This window comes from Euprymna scolopes, chromosome 36 (genome assembly GCF_053919585.1).
Source record: "Euprymna scolopes isolate OS-2025 chromosome 36, ASM5391958v1, whole genome shotgun sequence".
Taxonomy (NCBI): domain Eukaryota; kingdom Metazoa; phylum Mollusca; class Cephalopoda; order Sepiida; family Sepiolidae; genus Euprymna; species Euprymna scolopes.
Window position 1 is genome coordinate 93,069,327 of NC_136517.1, and position 19,199 is coordinate 93,088,525.

Here is a 19,199-nt window from a genome sequence, read left to right on the forward strand (position 1 = left end):
TTGAAAGGTGATGGGGTGGGGTAAGCTGTTCCCCAGACCAATCAGAACTCAACACATTATTCGGTAAAGTCCCGAATCATTTGCGTGTGTGCACCTCTGCAAGGCTTGCGAATTTGGGATCAGAACTCAAATTTATTCACACGCTCAGAAGGTAAACACTCAGAAAGCCAGACATCCTGAGCACGAGTTCGTCAGGCCAAGAACGAATGTATAATTTCATTCTAACTTTAATCTGACATCTCTTGTCACTTTTCTCAAACAATAAAATATATGTCTGTTCTACAAAAACACAATAAATTCATCCCTTTTGATAGGTTACCCGCCGCTGTCCGGAATACAATTGACGCTTAACAGATTATATCAGCATAATTACCCGGCTTTACTCAGTAAGTTTTAAGAGATCAAGTGGATCTTCATTCTCTTATGATGAAAATTTATATCCGAGGGCTCTGTTTAGAATAGATGCTAATCCCTTTATGACTGCTATTTGCATTTCGTTAGAGCTTGGTATTTCAGGGATTTTTTTCTTTTTTTAATTTATTAATTATTAAACCATTAAACAAATTATCACAACCGGCATAATATTTCTTTCTTTCAGAGACCATGTCGTTTCTAGATCATTTTTTAGGCCTTGATATTTTGTTATCTTTTCCTTTTCAGCTCTATTAAGGCCAAAGTCATTTGGGACTGTGATATCGATAATGGTGTGCTTTTCCTTGTGTAGTTTCACAATAGCTTGTGACATCGATAATGAGCGCAGTTATTTCGGGCTTGTTCCATATAACAATATCTGGTGTGATGGCCTTGTCTTTTATGTATATGTCCGCCTGCATGTCTTTGTCACCATTCGATTTGATGTTATTGGTCGTGGTTCGTGTTCCCAGATGTTTGACGACCTATCTAGTAGCATCTTTCCACAGATCTTCCAATCATCATCATCATCATATCTTATCACAATAGAAATTAACCCATCGCATGGCGGTGCTGTTTGCCTCCTTAAGGTCTTGGTTTGAGCAATGAGGACCCAATCGGCAGTTTTCCCTAAGGTGGTGTATCGTTTGTACCTCTCCACATGGACATAAAGGTGACGTGTCTATACCCCACTTGTGGAGATTGTCTTTTGTTTTGCCTTCTTTGGCTCTGGCTCTATTTAGAGTCACCCAGTTTTTTCTACCAAGGTTTGAACTCTGGGGGAGTGTTTCTTTTGGGTCTGTTAGGGCTTCATTTTTATTCCTGCTTTTATAGTCTCGCCATCGTTCCATCCTATAGGAGGCAGCTTGCCTGTGATCGATTTCCTCTATATGAATGAAGCTACTGCGAGATTTTAGTCTTTGTCTCACTGATTGGGGTGCTAACCCCAAAACACTGAGGCAAACAGCTCTCGCACTGTGCCATTCCACAGTGGAGTATTGTGCCCCAGTATGGGCAAGATCATGGATGCCCATAAAATTGATGTAGAGCTGAACAAGGCATACCGGACCATAAATGGTGCCCTACGACCAACTCCCTTGCCAGCTCTATACTGCCTAACTGGTATTCCAGCACCACATATCAGGTGAGTTCATCTTCCAATGGAGATATTTACATACTTTGTTGTGGCGGCTAGTGTAAAGACCATCTGCCAATAAGATTGGATATCCAGATATTAGGTGGCTTGGGCTCTCAATTGCTAAGTGGCAACACTTGGATTGGCCATTTGCTTGTAGGCTTGGCATTTTTTAAATACATTTGTGAGAAAGCCCTGATCATGACTGGCTACAATAATTCTTTCTTCATCAAATGGAAGTCTCCCGCTCTTGAGTCATTGGAGGGAAGCATTCCTGTCCTCATCATAGAAACATCCTCATACTTGGTCTTTTGGCTAGGAACAAAGTGTAGTATCTGTTCTATTACTAAACTTTACGTTTTCTACCCTCAGTCAATTGAGGAGATATCCTTCATGACTGAGACAATTTTAATTTTTCTTCCAATCCAGAGTTACCCTTTTTGGGGAGCTGGATTTTCTCCCCATTAAAAACCGACCTTGTGTCTAACTCTGCCTTTCAATTTATGGAATTTCCCGCAATATTTTTATGGCGTTTGTCAACTGTCAGCTACTTCAATTTTTATCAGTTAAGCATTTCTGACAAATAGTATATTTTTCTTTCTTTTTACTCATCCGGGAGGGGGCATCACTTATCAAGGCTCAGGAGCCACTCCAGGATAAAGGTAAAACTGTTTTAGGTAAATGATGAGACAACATGATCAGTAATGGTGGACCTTGGGAAGGACTTGATTATTTAAAAAAAAATTACAAGGACTTATTTGCATTAGACTTGAAAATGGCAACGTTATAGTCAGCTGGGAAACATCTCCACGGTATTGTGTTCCACAGACGGACAGTTTTAGAAAAGAAACTCTGTTCATGGAATTTTCGTTTAGTGTTAGGTACAGATAGAGATGGAGGGTAGTTGTTGACGGTTGTTGTCGCTAAGCGAATATTTGTTGTGGATGTTTTACAGGGAGGGGAGCATAGATTAAAGCTCAGTCGGGCGCCTGCGATAGAGAAGAGATAGAGAATGCCCCTTTTTGTAAAGCTGGATTTTCCACACTTTAAAAACCGACCTTGTGTCTTACTCTGCCCTCGTGGGGAAGCAAGTAAATTGAAACACTCTTAAGTCTTAACCGTACGCTATCGTGATTTAACAGGCTTGTTTTGTGTATGCTTTGCTGTTCCATGTTTTTCTTTAATATCTTTGGCATGACAGGTTAACGGCGGAATTTAATTACTGCAACAGCGCCGACCTGGCCGCGTATCATGCCAGATTGCTTTCGTTAGCGTCGATGTTTGTATTTTTCTACGAAAGCCACACCAGTTGGATCGCAGATTTCAGGGAACCATAAAACACACACACACACACACACACACACATTAAAATGTTTACATTTCCACGAACATAAATATATTCAGTAATGTTAGTAATATAAGATTATTTTTGAACAGCAGTTGTTGCCCGGGGATGGTTTTACTTCCATACTGTTTCTATTTTTTTTTTTCTAACATATTTTTTCTTTCCGAATATAATCTGGAAAGTTGCATTTAATTAAATTTTTGAAGAGATAAAAAGACAGTTTCTTTCAACTAATTAACAAAATGTTTAAATGGACGACATTTCTTGGGGACGAAATGGTATTTACGCAATTCTATTTTTTTTCTTAATAAATAAAGTATTAATCTGAAATATAAGGTTGGTGCAAAACTAATGTTGTTTTTTGACGTTGAACTATATATATATATATATATATATATATATATATATATATATATATATATATATTGACGTTGAACTATATATCTATATATATATATATATATATAGTTTAACGTTAAAAAAATATATACATATTTTTACATAGGCATCACCACTTATCAAAGCCAAGAGGCCACTCGAGGATAAGGGTTAAAGAGTGTACAGTAAAAATTGGACAATATAGTAATCATTAGTAATGGAAATTCGGTAAATTTGTTAACTTATATGGAACGGCTCATCAAAAACTTGTTTACGTTAGACTTGAAAACAACCATATCGTGTCAGCTGGAAAGCAGGAAAACGGAAGACAGTTTCATAGGCGTGCAGTTCTAAGAAAGAAGCTTTGTTCATGGAATCTACGTTTAGGTTTAGGCAAAAATAAAGAGTGGGGGGAAATTATTGATAGTGTTTTCTGCTAGACAGGTGTTCCTTGTGAAAGTCTGGCGAGGGGGAGGACCATAGATTGGAGCTCAGCCGAACACTTGCCATGAAAATAACGATAAAGCAGAAACAAACTCGCAACATCTCTTCTGTGAGAAAGAGGTTGCAGGAAAAAGAAAAGGGCATCCCCTACAAGGCTACGGAGTCTACCTTGAACTCTATCAAGGCAGGACAAGTCTATTATATATATATATATATATATATATATATATATATATATATAGAGAGAGAGAGAGAGAGAGAGAGAGAGAGAGAGAGAGAGAGAATATAATAGAATCGAAACAGAAAGAAAACATAATTTCAGGATTGAAACTATATCTAAAATTTAAGATAAGCCCTGAAGTTTATGATTGGACAGCGGAAAAGAGTGTGAATTTTATTCAATGTAAGCTGGTTTCCCTGTCAAAAATGTTTTGCATAGACAAGATCCAAGCAAGGGCGGTCGGACGGTTCAGATTTTTATAATTACATAGATTATTATTTGCACTCACTATGAGTTCTCGCATAGGTCATAATAAGACATCAACCGATGGTGTTCCCTGGAGTCTGCATGATAACAAATCTCCCCAAATTTCCAGTACTCTTTGTCTTTTCGATAACCTTTGCAAATAAATATGCGTCATTGCAACAGCCGCTTGCCGTTGACATATCGCTGGCAATGAATATTGGTCATCATTGGAATTTGAGTGGCAATTAGTTTCCCAAGTGTCCCATTTTTCTTCGAAATCATCTAGTGGAAGTCTGGTTAGTGCTTTCTTTTCTCAGTCTTTCCATCCTCCTCAACTACTATTTGGTGTAATGCCAGTAGATGTCGATACTACATTTTTTGGAGGAGGTTAATTATCGATTATATAGTTTGAGTATATGGCATAATAAGATTAACACACCGGTCCTTCAGATCACCGAAGTTAAGCAACATTGAGCCTGGCTAGTTCCAGATGAGTGAGCATTTGAGAGTTCTAGGCGCTGTACGTGCTCTCCGCTTATCTCGGCATTGTTTCCAGTCGTCATGAACCTCCATTTGCCACTGGTATTTAACAACGCCAACTCTAAAGAGGTGTGGTTGGAGATTGTGCAACTCTTGCCACAAAAATTTCACTCGCAGCCACTCTTATAGTATGTCTATTAAAACTGAAGGAAGCTACCATATAGTTTCAGTTTTCTTGGTTCCATGTGGTGTTTTTTATCTTTCTGTTTCACCCATGTCCCAGTTTCTATACGACAGATCAACGTCTTTAGTTCATGTGTATTAGTCTCCAAATTGAAGTGTTTTTCTTTAATATTCCGACCGCTTTCATTATTATTTTTACAAAGAAGTCACCAATTATCAAGTCCCGGAGGCCACTCGAGGATAAGGATAAAGTAGTGTACAGTACTAAGAAAGAAGCTTTGTTCGTGGAATCTACGTTTAGGTTTAGGCACGGATAAAGGATGGGGGAAATTATTAATAGTGGTTTCAATCAGACGAGTGTTTTGTGAAAGTTTGGCGAGGAGGTACTATAGATTGAAGCTCAGACGAGCAATGGCTATGAAAATGACGATAAAGTACTTACTAGCCCGCAAGTATCTTCTGTAAGAAAAAGGTTGCTGGGAAGAAAAAAGGCATCTTTCACTAGATGTTAAGGCAAGAAAAAATACTTCTTAGCAGCAGATGTGGCAACAATACTCCATCCTTGCACATACTTGGATCTTATACAGGTAGAAAATTGCATCGGCAGTGAGATATCTACTGGAGTGGTAGAATGATCCCACAATTTTTCCAGTGACCTGGGCAAGGGATTTGATGTACGTGCTCCATTTCAGATCAGGAGTATATATCAGACCCCAGAAGCTTGTTCCTAAGACGAGAGCTATGGCAGACGGGGGTCAGAGCGTTGATGATGCAAAGATAGAAGCTTGGTTTTAGATGCATTAAAACTAATCAGTAACCCTTTTCCCCATTTCACCACTTTCTCAAGATCAGAGGAGAGAGAATCGGAGAGAATTTGGTCATTTGTGGCCTTTGAAGTGTTGCCATAGATGATAGTGTCGTCAGCATAAATGTCTACGAATGATCTTAAGATGTGATTTGGGAGATAATTGATGTAGATCAGAAAGACAGTTGGACCAAGGATGAACCCCTGAAGGACTCTAGCATTAATACTGTGAGCTTCTGATTTCTACCATTAACTACTAATCTTAGGAACCTATCAGTGAGAAATGATTTAATGATTGAGAATACATTTCCAGCTATACCTGGATATTTTGAGGAGTAGACCTTTACGCCATACCCTATCAAAAGCTTTTGGTATGTCAAGAGCAATTGCCCCAGAAAGGAAGCCTCATTATTGCTCTCCCTTTTATCTTCTCAGCTATCCCTGCGATTCCAATTTTTACCATTCTTGTTTTAAAGATTTTCGGGATTGTTTCTAGTGCTCCTACTATTATTGACAATGTTTATCTTCCAAATCCTCTTATCTCACGGGCGAGTTCAGTGTATTTGTTTCTATTTTCCGGCTCCTTGATAATCACTCTATGACCTGCCAGAGCAGCAAAATCTACAATCTGGCAGTACTTTTCTGTCTTGTAAACTATTATGACATCTAGTCTCCTTGCTTGGGACGGTTGATCGGTTTGTATGTCCACTTAGGGAGGCCTCATGTTTTTTTGACAAGCTTCTGAGCTTGACCTTTACTCTTGATCTGAAATGTAACACGTACATCAAATCCGTTTCCAAGGCCGCAGGAAAATATTGGGATCCCTTTATCGATCCAGAAGATATCTCACTGCTGATGCAATTTTCTATATAAGAACCAGGTACGTCCAAGGAATGAGTACTGTTGCCACGTCTGGGTAGGAACTGCTAGAAAGGACTTGTCCTGCCTTGATAGAGTTCAAAATAGACTTCGTAGCCTCGTAGGAGATGTCCTTTTCTCTTCCCTGCAACCTCTTTCTCACAGAAGAGATATTGCGAGTTTGTCTTTGCTTTATCATTATTTTTATGGAAAGTGCTTGACTGAGCGTCAATCTATGATCCTCCTTCGCCAAACTTTCACAAGAAACACTCATCTAGCTGAAAACACTATCAATAATTACCTCCACTCTATATCTGTGCCTAAACCTAAACGTAGATTCCATGAACAAAGCTTCTTTCTTAGAACTGCATGCCTGTGGAACTGTCTTCCATTTGCCTGCTTTCTACAATATGCTTGTCTTCAAGTCTAACATAAACAAGTTTTTGATGAGCCATTCCACGTAAGTTAACAAATTTATTGAATTTCCATTACTAACGATTACTATATTTTTCACTCTTTAACCCCCATCCTCGAATGGCGTCTAGGCCTTGATAAATGTTGATGCCTATGTAAAAAAAATGTCGTATAGGATTTTATAGTTTCAGCTTTCAAGTGCTGTTACCGGTTTGTGCATTGTGTATGATCATGAGTTTCCTGGTATTCTGGTCGAGATGCCGCAGTGATTCTTTACTCCAACAAATAAACGGTCGGGAGTAGCTTACTAGTCACACTACCCATGTTTTTTTTTATTGTTTATTAGGTTTCTACTATATAGTTCAATTTCTAGGAGTTTCCTTGTTTATCTGAGATATTCCTTTCAAATTTTCTCTATCATTTCTGTTGATTTGATAGTGTCTGCTTCGATAACATTCAATATTTGTCAGTGCCATGTCCATCTAGTGTCTGTTATTGCAAAGAAAACAAAAAGTGTACACAAAACCTCAGCTCACTGCAGCAGCGTCGTCCGTCGGTACTTTCCGTAGCCTCGTTTTCACGTCTGTCCCCATCTGCTCCAGTGGCCTGTTCTTATAAAAGACAGAGTCCTCCAAATTTGCATGTGTGTGCGAGAGCCCACGAGATTCTGCAAAACTGCATTGTTATTTAAGGCCGCAGGCGCTATCTTGGACCCTTTTCAGCATCATGATGCTGCGTCGGTAAAGCGCACACAGAGGCCGTTTAAGAGATAAGTCTGCGTTCCCACAATTTTCGCCACAGTGTCCTCATCTCCGCTCTGGGTAGTTCCATGCCTTCCGTTGCTTCCAATTTTACTCTTCTCATAACTAGCAGTGTGCACAATTCCATACCAAATTACATTACCAAATTCCATTACCAAATTCCATTACCAAATTCCATACCAAATTCCATTATCAAATTCCATTACCAAATTCCATTACCAAATTCCATTACCAAATTCCATACCAAATTCCATTATCAAATTCCATTACCAAATTCCATTATCAAATTCCATACCAAATTCCAATATCAAATTCAATACCAAATTCCATTACCAAATTCCATACCAAATTACAATATCAAATTCCATACCAAATTCCATTACCAAATTCCATTACCAAATTCCATTATCAAATTCCATACCAAATTCCATTATCAAATTCCATTATCAAATTCCATACCAAATTCCATACTAAATTCTATTACCAAATTACATTACCAAATTACATACCAAATACCATTATCAAATTCCATACCAAATTCCATTACCAAATTCCAATACCAAATACCATTACCAAATTCCATTACCAAATTCCATTATCAAATTCCATACCAAATTCCATTACCAAATTCCATTATCAAATTCCATACCAAATACCATTACCAAATTCCATTACCAAATTCCATACCAAATTCCATTACCAAATTCCATTATTAAATTCTATACCAAATTCCATTACCAAATTCCATTATCAAATTAAATTACCAAATACCAAGTTTGCACAAGTAAAATCCAAGGAAATCCCGTAATTGGAAGAAGATTTGAATTTTACTTGTACAAATGGAAATTCTTTTAACTTTCTTGAAGTTTTACATTTGGATTTTACCATCACTGGATTATTTATCTTCCACTAACTATCCATTCATGTGTAATCACCTTTTTCTTCACCATATTCCCTCTGCTTCACTTGTTTTGTTTTCAAGTAAGATCTTTGACTTACTTGTTGTTTCATCAAATACTTTTGCATGCAAAATCCGATCCCGCATTTTGCTAATTCCTACCCTCTTATGAGAAGGAAAATATTTCTTCGAAACTCCGCGGATTAAGGACTATCCATTTATCTAGTGTTTCCTTTTCAGATTAAATATGTTTTTAACTCATTTCAAAGTGTTTTTTAACATGTTTTATATATTATATATTTATATATTTAATAAATAAATAAATAAATAAATAATACGTCCAAATAAAAAATGGGCGACTTTCTAAGAAAAACACCGGTTCCCCGAGGTGGAGACATAAACATTACTATCGTTTAAAAAATCAAAACAAAAACCACTTAAACAGATGAACGATAAAAACCAGGCAGTAAATCGTCTATGGCATCATAGCGTAATGGTTATGGCGCTCAACTGAAATACATAAGGTCCAAGGTTCGAATCCCACCTAACAGTCAAGATACGCTGATGAGGAGTAGGGCTCCGAAACATGCGTGTCCGTAGATTACTGTTTTTAAAAAATAATAAATATATATATGTATATAAATATATATATACATATATATAAAAATATACATATATATATATATACACACACACATATATATATATATATATATATATATATATATATATATATATATATATATATATACGTTAAGATTTTTTATGTTCCTGAGAAGCGCTGGTTGAGTTTGAATAAAATACGTATTAGATAAGTTTGAAGCCAAAACAACACATTATTACAAACTAAACAGACATTTATTTTGTTTGAAATTCATGTCGAAATTCATAAATATATTTCGAGATAAAGTCTCATCTTTAGTATGTCTTTCTTTCTTCTTTTTTTGCCATGGTGTTGTTGGGGCAGAGGATCAGAAAGTAAAAGCCCGTTTGTTGCTTTTACGGTAGTTTATTTTGTAAAAAATGCGTTGTTTTTGGTTTCAAGCGTATATAATACTTATTTATTTAACAAACTCAACCAGCGCTTCTAAGGAACATAAAAAAATCTTAACGTGAATTCCGCGTGACCTAACGCACCGTTCCGAGATTTAAAAAACTACCGTAAAAACAACAAACGGATTTTTACTTTCTGATCCCCTGCCCCAACAAAACCATGGCAAAAAAAAAAAAAGAAAAAGAAAGAAACACATACTGTCATGTTTATTGTCCAAATATTGGATCTTATCTCATTTCTTCCTGAGCCCCAGGGGGCTTATATTATGCCGGATTATAAGCGCCATCATACCCGCCGTGTTCTCTATGATCAGCATGGATCAAAATAACAACGAACTAACATTCTGACAATAGGAATTCGAACTAAAGGCTCCATGCGTATAGAAAGTACATCGGGCCACCGTTTTGCTAAGAACTATACCAGAACCGAAGAACTTTTATTGCTGTTATTTGTGAATGAATTTTTAGTTTAAAGGTATGGCTTTTGTTTGTGGAATTCATTCGCGTTTGCAGGGAGGAATTTGAGTGTGTAGGAAATAAATTTCTTACATTATTTCCCTTTTTATGTTAATTAGATGTTGCTAAATGGATGAATGAACTGCATATTTACTGCATTAATCATTAGTAAAAACTATCTATGCCCTTGTGTCTGTGTTATTTGGACGTCGCAAAATACATGAATTAACTTCATTATATCTATAGAAGGCTAGATAAGTATAAGCAAACCGTAGTTTCAAATCTGCACTCAACAAAATACAAGAAAAAGAAAGACAAAACAGTTGAAACTAATTCATAAAATCTCCATCGTCATTTTTGCAAATATTTTTTTTCAACAACATTTCTCTCAAGGTTTTGTTTTCATAATTTCATATTTTATTTAAAAAAAAAAAATCTTATACTTCATCAATTAATTATAACACTACGTTCTGTGTTTTTCAAAAGTGCTATAACATTATGTACCCATAAAAATCTTATATATATATATATATATATATATAGTCATCCACATACAGTACTGTTTCGCTGTTTCACAGCTCATCAGTGCGGCTAGACAGGCAACTACCTCAAGCCAGGATTGAAACCCGACCGTTTATACGGCAGTCAAGGCTTCTAACCATTACGCTATTGGCGGCTACTTGAACGAGTAGTGAGTTTAACGATGTTTTGATATCGTCCGATATATATATATATATATATATATATATATATATATATATATATATATATATATATATTTATATACGCATGTGTGTGCGTGCATATATTTTATGTGTCTAAAAGATTTCTAATCCAGTCAAAAGAAAAAAAACAAAAACTTACACATATATATTTAACTGACGTATTTTTGTTATGTATTTTCTAAAATAAAATCTTACAACAGAATTATTCTTACTCGTAGACAAGTATTATTAAAATGTAGTGTCAAATCTGCACTGTATAAAATGCAAAAAAAAAAAAAAAATTATAAAACAGTCGAAAGCAATTCATAAAATCTCCATCGTCATTCTTGAAAATATATTTTTTTTAAATAACAGCATTTCTCTCGAGATTTTGTTTTCATGATTTCATATTTTGTTTAAAAAGTCGACAGGAGGTGGCAATATTTTCCAATCAATTTTTAATGCAAAAATAAGACTATGGACGTCGGAGAGGGCTAATAAATACAAAGAAAGGACAGGTCGAAGAGAGAGGATAAAACCATAAAAAATATATTTTATTGAATACATTAATAATTCAAATAAAATACGTATTATATACGTTTGAAGCCAAAACAACACATTCTTACAAAATAAACAGACATTTATTTTGTTTGAAATTTATATTGAAATTCATGAATATATTTCGAAGATATACTTCATCTTCAGTATGACTTTCCTTCTATTTTTTTTTTTTTTTTTTTGCCAGGTTGTTGTTGGAGCAGAGAATCAGTAGTTTTTAAATGTCAGAACGGTGCGTTGGTGAAGCGAAATTCACGTTAAGATTTTTGTTCCTTAGAAGCGCTGTTTGAGTTTGAATAAAATAAAATACGTATTATATACGTTTTAAGCCGTATGAGCAACAAACGGATTTCTACTTGCTGATAAATAAAAAAGCAAGAACAGATGGAAGAATTCGCGGTGTTAGAGAGAGAGAGAGAGAGAGAGAGAGGGAGAGGGAGAGAGAGAGAGAGAGGGAGAGAGAGAGGAGAGTAAAACTAACAACAAAGACTATGTTGTTATTGAATACGTTAATATTTAGTAAAAACTTGTAGACAAGTATTATTAAAATGTAGTTTAAAATCTGTGCTGAAAAAATGCAAGAAAAAAAGATAAAACAGTCGAAACCAATTCATAAAATTTCCATCGTCATTTTTGCAATTTTTTTTTTTTAATAACAAAATTTCTCTCGAGGTTTTGTTTTCATAATTTCATATTTTGTTTAAAAACTCGACAGGAGGTAGCAATATTTTCCAATCATTTTTTAATGCAAAAATAAGACTATAGACGTCGGAGAGGGCTGACAAATAAATAGCAAGGACAGATCGAATAATTCGCGTTGTTAGAGAAAGAGAGAAAGAGAAAGAGTAAAAGAAAGAGAGAGAGAGAGAGAGTAAAACTAACCATAAAGGCTATGTTCTTATTGAATTAATATTTAGTAAAAACTAGTTATTTTTTCTTTTGGCGTACTTTTTAGATATCGCCAATTATTTTTTTTTTAAATAACAACATTTCTCTCGAGATTTTATCTTCATAATTTCATATTTTGTTTAAAAAGTCGACAGGAGATGGCAATATTTTTTGCCATGTTGTTGTTGGAGCAGAGAATCGGTAGTTTTTAAATGTACGTTAAGGTGTTTGTTCCTTTGAGGCGCTGGAGTTTGAATGAAATAAAATACGTATTATATACGTTTTAAGCCGTATGAGCAACAAACGGATTTCTACTTGCTGAGAAATAAAAAACCAAGAACAGATGGAAGAATTCGCGGTGTTAGAGAGAGAGAGAGAGAGAGAGAGACAGACAGACAGACAGACAGACAGACAGACAGACAGAAAGAAGAGAGTAAAACTAACAATAAAGACTATGTTGTTATTGAATACGTTAATATTTAGTAAAAACTAGTTATTCTTTCTCTTGGCGTACTTATAAGATATCGCTAATTATATAAATTAACTGCATCTCTGATTATTTCAACAACGAGTTATTTCCCTTTTTTTATGCTCATCGGATTTTGCTAAATAGATTAATTAACTGAGTATTTAATACATTAATCAAGAGTAAAAAAAAAATAGTTATTCCCCTTGTGCTGTATTATTTAGACGTCGCAAAATACACAAATAAACTTTTATCTAATATATAAAATGTCTGTCTGTCTGTCTCCATATTTTCAAACTAAAAGTTTCAGATCGGCGCGAAGGGCCTCAACCGATGTGATTTTTTATGGGCCGTCCTTTTATGAGTCTTTAACCGGTAAAACTAGTTTTTAAGAGGTCAAAAATGGGTCAAAATTAAAAAAATTGTTACATATTGTTTATTTTTTATTTTTATTCAGTTCATGCGCTTGTCATGTTTGTACAGTGGTAACGTCACCAGCTTTGAATAGTAGAATTTTGCTTTCGGTTTCGAATCTAGCTGATGGCACACAAATAAATTTTTTCGGCAGTTCTTTTGTTGATCAAGTTGTGAGAAGTCGTGCCAGTGCTCCTCCAAACACGTCAAAGGTCACAATTCTACTTCTCAACTCGGGCTGCTTTATACATCCTATCTTCCCCCATTTGCATGCGTGATTTCGCGAGATTTCGCGAGACCACAGCTTATAAAACCATAGGCGCCATCTTTAATCTCTTTATCGCCCGACCTCGCCCGGCACACACACGTGGTAAGACTTCTGTTTCCTTAACTTAAGGCAACGACGACTATATAATAATATATACGAAATCTGGACAAATTAAAATATCATATTTAAGCGTATTTTACGCCCGGTCAAAGCCGGGCGCCCTCTTCTCCATTAGTCTTCAATATATTAACAATAACTTATTTCATTTTTTATGCTAATTTAACGTTACTATGTAGATGAATTACATGGGTATTTAATACATTATATAAGAATTTAACGTTACTGTGTAGATGAATTACATGGGTATTTAATACATTATATAATAATTTAACGTTACTGTGTAGATGAATTACATGGGTATTTAATACATTATATAATAATTTAACGTTACTGTGTAGATGAATTACATGGGTATTTAATACATTATATAATAATTTAACGTTACTGTGTAGATGAATTACATGGGTATTTAATACATTATATAAGAATTTAACGTTACTGTGTAGATGAATTACATGGGTATTTAATACATTATATAATAATTTAACGTTACTATGTAGATGAATTACATGGGTATTTAATACATTATATAATAATTTAACGTTACTATGTAGATGAATTACATGGGTATTTAATACATTATATAATTATTAAAATCTAGTTATTCCCCTTGTTTCTGTGCTATTTAAATGTCGCTTAATTTTTAAAATGACAATATTTGCTCAAGCCGTCATGTTTTTTCTTTCAATAATAATAATAATAAAGCACAGTCAGGCACAAGTTAAGTATAAGTTTTATTTATGTAGAAGCTCCCGCCTTCCCCAAAAGAGAGCTTCTTCATTGTGCCACGATTAAACTATCGAATGGTCAATTATTATAGCCAGTATTTACTAGATTTTGGAGGAGCCCTGGGTGAAAATAGATGAAATAACGGTTCTTGTCCAATTTCATGATGAATTCACACATATCGCCGCTATTGATATAATCGAAAAGAAAGATTGCCAGTGGTTGAGTTGCATTAAACCTGCCAGCATATTGGATCCCGTGGGGACACACAAAAGGGCCATCAGATAATCTCAATTAGCCTCGCAGGCATGATGTCACCTGAATAATACGTTTGACTAAGTGCGTGGATTAATGACATTTGATTGTAAGGTCGAAAATATATTATTTTAGTCTATCCTGCCTTGACAGAGTACAAAATAGACTTCGTGTATTAGTAGAGGATGCCCTTTTCTCTTCCCTGCAACCTCTCTCCTACAGAAGAGAATTTGCGAGCCTATCTTTGTTTTATCGTTATTTCCATGGCAAGTACTCGTCTGAGCTCCAATCTCTGGTCCCGCCTCGCCGATCTTTCACGATAAACACCCGTCTAGCTGAAACCACTGTCAATAAGTTTCCCAATCATTATCTATGCCTAAATCAAAACGTAGATTCCATGAACAAAGCTTATTTCTTAGAACTGCACGACTGTGGAACTCTCTACCGCTTGCCTGTTTCCCTCCTGACTTCAACTTGGATGTTTTCAAGTCCAATATAAACATGTTCCTGATGAACCGCCCCCTTAAGTAATACACTTTACTAAATCTCCAGTACTAACGAATACTACAACACTATCCCATTGATTACTGTACACGCAATAACCCTTATCCCCGAGTGGCTTGATAAGTGGTGACCTTCAGTTAAAAAAACGAAAAATAATAGCTGTTGTTAGATTATGACGGGGCGACACCGGGTTTTCTTTCCGATAGGAAAATCGACTATTATTATTAAAAGTTAAAATGTTAGATAAAAGGACATTGTTTGTCGGTAAAGATCGTGAATTTAATGTTAAAACAAGTGAAGCATGCATGTGCCCCCCATGAGTGCACAGTAAACGAGGCATAAAAAATGACTAAGTTCAGCATTTACCCCCATCCATTTAGCCCAAAAAGTCCACAGGGGACGTCAAATCCTGGTGAAAATGAACAAACGATGAAGTTTTAGACTTTAACATATGTAAATTTGAGTTCTGCACCATGCAAAAAAAAAAAAATGAATAAGTTCATCATCCCCCCCCAATTTAACCCAAAAAGTGCCCAAGGCCTTAACGTATTTAAATTCAGTTCAGCACCATGCAAAACTGCTAAATAGAGACACACAGAAAACAGAGTCCCCAAAATGGAGTGTTTTATAAGTCTTAAAAGAGCCTCTGGAATACACCCAAGAGTTATCGCGAAGTATAGACAAACAAAATTATATAGAAACTAGTTAGTTACAACTTTTCAGAAGGTTTTATAAAAATTCAAAGCATCAATTTTTTTTAATAAGCACAAAAGTGTCAATTTTAGCCATTTTAACCTAAAAGGCACCCCTAGGGGGCAATCGGAGTTTTCCCGGAAAATCCGTCCTGTTACTTTTTTACTTGTATTATATTTAATGTTTGTGCAAAATTTCAAAAACATTCCAAGGTATAGTTATTGAGAAAAGTGGGACGGACGAACGGACGAACGGACAATAGTGACTTTACAGGTTCATCCTTTTTTTTTGTTGGCGGATCAATAATCAAACAAATACGTTCCAAAAATACCAAATCAAAAACGTGATTCAAAATCACATGTTAAAAATGTGAGTTCAATTACGTATTAGCAATATAGAGTTATCCAGTGGTTAGTTGGAGAGATAGAGAGAGACGGGAAGCAGACGGAGAGAGTTAGAGCGTATGAGATAGAGTCGTATGGCCCTCTACGCGGAGGAAAAGCAGACTCTTATACACGTGCAATTTTTTAATGGGAAAGCATTTGGAATAAAAGTGGTCTGAAAATACAACTGTGGCCTGTTGGTCATTCCTTGAATAGATGTTTATTTCAGCTTTAGCAGAAGACCCCAGATGAATGAAGGTAATGTTTTCCTATTTGGCAAGATGTAAAACTCAACAAAAAATGTTCCCTCCATTTTGTTGTCAGGAACTGTTTGTTTATAAAGTCATGTTGAAACAGAATCTATATGTTTAATGTATATATGTAAACAATTATACACACATCCGCAAAAGAACTTATTATTTGTTTGTATGCAGCATAAGTTGTATACAAAGACAATATTTTTATAGGTTTCGGAATTTGAAATGGGGAGTAGAAAAATAGAACAACGGAAGAATAGAATAGGAGTGCTACCTTGAGAATTCAATGTTAAAATACTCGAACAAAATAAATTTAAAAAAACGTGATTCAAAGTCACATGTTAGAACACGTGAATTAAATTACATTATAGGAGGCGAATAGTAGAGATATATACAGAATTAGCAAGTGGTCAGGAAACAGCGAGTTTTTTAAAGAGCTAGACAGACGGAGAGGATTGGAGCGTTGGAGACGATGCCTCATGGCCCTTACGACAGGATCTAATTTGCGTGCAATCATTCAACGAGAAAGCATTTGGAATAAAAACTGTCTCAAAATATCACTGGTCGGTTCTTTGGAAGGAATCTTCATTGCAGCTGTTTGTAGATTCGCCAAGAGAATGTATTACTGATGTTACAGAGGGTACTGATATAGCAGAGCTGTGTTACGGCACTGTCAAAAGAATTGCAGCCGGGATGCAGTGCTCAATTCAAGAAGCTGTATACTGATATAATGTGATAGCCAAGGCCACTGTAACACCATCACCTGTGCCAGCCAATATAAACAACAGATAAAAGAGATTTCATACCATCATCGGTTAAAGTTATCGACTATCTTTTTTTTAACATGGCGGTCACCACTTATCAAGGCCCAGAAGCCACTCGGGGATAAGGGTTATTCTGTGTACAGTAATTAATGGGATAACGTTGCAGTATTCATTAGCATTCGAGATTTGATAAAGTGTCATTACTTAAGGGGGCGGTTCATCAGGAATTTGTTTATGTTGAACTTGAAGACATCCATGTTGTAGTCAGGAGGGAAACAGGAAAGCGGTAGAGAGTTCCACAGACTTGCAGTTCTAAGAAAGAAACTTTGTTCATGGAATCTATGTTTTGATTAAGGCATAGAAAAAGAGTGGGGAAAATTATTGACAGTGGTTTCAGCTAGACGGGTTTTTATCGTGAAAGATTGGCGAGAGGGGGGGGGCCAGAGATAAGAGTTCAGACGAGCACCTGCCACGGAAATAATGATAAAACAAAGATAGGCTCGCAACGTCTCTTTTGTGGGAGAGAGGTTGCAGGGAAGAGAAAAGGGCATCCCCCACTAAACTACGAAGTCTATTTTGTACTCTGTCAAGGCAGGATGGACTGTTTTTAGCAGTTCCTGCCCAGATGTAGCAACAGTATTCTATGTTTGGACGTACTTGGCTTTTATATAGATATCGACTATAAAGTGTTGTACTTTGTTTGGGACAAAAAAAAACAAAAGTTCAGTACACTACAAGTTTTGACAACGCAAACATTTACACACTAATTTGCCAACCATGTTGGTTGATGGAGGCTATCACATCATATGAAAAATATCCACCTCTGTTGTGCATCCTCTACCTCAGAGGACGATGATGAAAATAGTGATACCATATTGAATGAAGGTAATGTTTTCCTGCTTGGCAAGATGCAATTCCCCATACAAATGTTCCGTCCCTTTGGTGTAAGAAACTGTTTGTTCATAAAATCTTACGTAATGTGTAATTAATATGTGTCATGTATATGTGTGATGTATATGTGTAATATGTATATGTAATGCATACGTGTAATGTATATGTAATGTATATGCGTAATGTATATGTGTAATGTATATGTGTGATCAGTTATACATATATCAAGGAACATTATGAAACAATAGACGATAGAAAGAAACCACATTATATACCCACATTCATTATATACACGCCTTACATATATATAAACCCGGCTTTTGAACACAATGCCGCGAAATTGATTATAAGCTGACTATATAAGTGCCCTTTACAAGTAATACATATATATACATATATATATATGTGTGTGTGTGTGTGTGTGTGTGTGTGTGTGTGTGTGTGTGTGTGTGTGAAACCTTGTTGACCTACTCTCTAAAAAAGTGCTCATTCAATATATATGCGATAGCCTTGTTAATCTTGGCTTCTTTTAAACTTTTTGATGCAAACTTTTAGATTTAAATCTTTCTGAACTACATATAAATATTATTTTGCTGAAAACACGATATTAGTCCTTTATTGATACTCCATGGAATAAGTTGTTTTTTTTATTTCTTGTCAAATAATAAATTTTTCATGAAGTTTTCATTTATGCAATTGCTCTATCTCGTATACTGAGATGATTTTTTGTTTTTCTTGTTATTGATCATGACGATGATGGTGTTGATGATGATATTGTTGTCGATTCATGAATCAAAGTATATATACGTATGTATATGTATATATATATATATATATATATATATATATGCACATATTTTATGCGTCTAACGATTTCTAATCAAGACGAATTAAAAAAAACAATAGCATTTACCATTGCATTAGTTAAATAATTAACATTAATATCTGTCTATCTATCTATTTATCTATCTATTCAATGAGTTTATGTTAGGAGTTATGTATTGTTTATAGAATAACGTGTAGCAATGGGTTTTAGCTGAGGATGTTTACATAAATTAGCTAGGTTAAATAAACAAAATAACCCTCATCAGACATACGTGGATAGTCGCACTTGGAGATACGTGTGCTTTTTGAATGATGACGTAACGGAACTAAGGTTATGAGGTCGGGAAGTTAGTCAGTCAAAGAGTTTGAGTTTGGTTACAGAAGTGAACAGACGGG

At 35.4% G+C, this 19,199-nt stretch overlaps 1 pseudogene; it reads left to right on the plus strand.

Moving 5' to 3' along the window:
* Nucleotides 1–1,839: 1,839 nt before the first annotated feature.
* LOC145260892 (U2 spliceosomal RNA) lies at nt 1,840–1,986 on the plus strand (annotated as a pseudogene).
* Nucleotides 1,987–19,199: the final 17,213 nt, after the last annotated feature.